Below are 1,563 nucleotides of genomic sequence, written 5' to 3'. Positions count from 1 at the left end.
GGAGGCTCACAGAAAATAAGTGACTTATTCAGGGCTACATAGGTGGTAAGAGTTTTCCCACTTCTATAAATTATATTTCTCTAAGTGTGCCCCACAGAAAGTGAGTTTTGAGGGTTTTAAAAGATTTTTCCTATGCCCCCCAAATAAGGGGAAGTTCCATTTTTAAATAAGCCGAGGAAATACAGATTTAAGTAGGTTTCTGAGTTGTAGTACTTAACAATCTTTAGCCTGTAATATGCTAATGTGCTTCATGTTTTCACATATCTAAGTGGAATATACACTAGTCAGAGTTTTCCAAACTTTTCTAATTATAGAATACTTTTCTTTTCATAGAGCCTTTCCTAAGATTGGTGTTTGTCAGGACTTATTTTGGGGAATGCTGTTTCAGGGCCTTGGTCTCAAAGAGCTGTCAAAGTCAAAAAGCATTGTCCTGGTATAATAGTTCAAGGTGTAGCTTCTCCTAGAGTTATTTGAATGTTATTAGAGGGATCTTGAAGATTGAACACTTCAAGGTCCAAAAGAAAATGTCCTTAGTGCAAGATTTTTTTTTAACACAGAGCCAAGAAGCTAGGGCAAATATTTGGGGGCAGGAAGGGCATCTTAAGTACCTTTCAAATTGTATTAAATAAACAATTATATATTCCATATACTTGAAAGGGTGTCCCATGTGGCTGACCTTGATAAAGAAACAATTAAGTCCATTGCATAAAGATATAATTACACATATTCTAGCATAATTTTCTCTTTCTCCTTACTTATAATGAAGGCAATCCATTAATGATTTATGCTTTTACTTATAAAAACAGAACTATATATTCTAGCTCTTGGATATTTAAATTATTTGAAAATGATTTCAAATGTACTGGAATGATAGCCTTGGGGAGTAGACAATATTTTTTCTTTTTGCAGAGTATTTTATTTCATTCAGTTTAACAACTCAATTCAATAACAAGTTTGTTGAGTGAATGAAAAAAATGTATAAATATATAAAATGCCTACCATGTATAAAGTTCCACCTGAACAAGGCATTGTAGAAATTTCAAAGATGACTAAGATGTGGTTTTCTATGTTCAAAAGTTTGTATTAAAGTTATAACCTCTTACCTGCTGCCTATTCCAAATCAATAGTATTTATGCTTTATAAAGTGCTTTTATGTCTGTTCTCTCACTGAATCATCATAAAACTTTAGAGTTAGGTAGTGCAGACTTTTCTTTCATTTTCTAGGGAGGGAAAATGACTTGTTTGGGGTCCTTCTGCTAATTAATGATTGGAAGAACTAGTGAAATCTGTTCTATATGTGTAGAAAGCCAAATCCTAATCAATTCCTTGCTAGGAAGCTGTGGCTGATGAGCCACTCCCACATTATCTATCATTCTGTTCAGTCAGCATTGCCTATGAATTTACACTCCTTGGTATATACATTCAGCTTGTTCTGAAGTCATTTTCACTGGGGCATAGTCAAAAAGGGGGAAAAAAAAACTAGGCTTACTTGTTTTTCAAATCCTTTCCTAGTTAGTGTTCTGTTGGCACATGTTGAAGAATGCAATTCTCTGAGAATCTCTG

At 33.9% G+C, this 1,563-nt stretch overlaps 1 protein-coding gene across 1 annotated transcript in view; it reads left to right on the top strand.

Annotated features, from left to right (window-relative positions):
• The window catches only part of DACH2 (dachshund family transcription factor 2), a 907,491-nt gene that overhangs the window by 49,463 nt on the left and 856,465 nt on the right, over positions 1 to 1,563 (top strand). The gene's annotated exons all lie outside the window — the stretch shown is intronic.

Source organism: Propithecus coquereli, unplaced genomic scaffold, assembly GCF_000956105.1.
Source record: "Propithecus coquereli isolate 6110/MARCELLA unplaced genomic scaffold, Pcoq_1.0 Scaffold257, whole genome shotgun sequence".
NCBI lineage: Eukaryota > Metazoa > Chordata > Mammalia > Primates > Indriidae > Propithecus > Propithecus coquereli.
The sequence above is the reverse complement of the archived record's forward strand: the minus strand, read 5'-3'. Positions and strand labels throughout refer to the sequence as shown.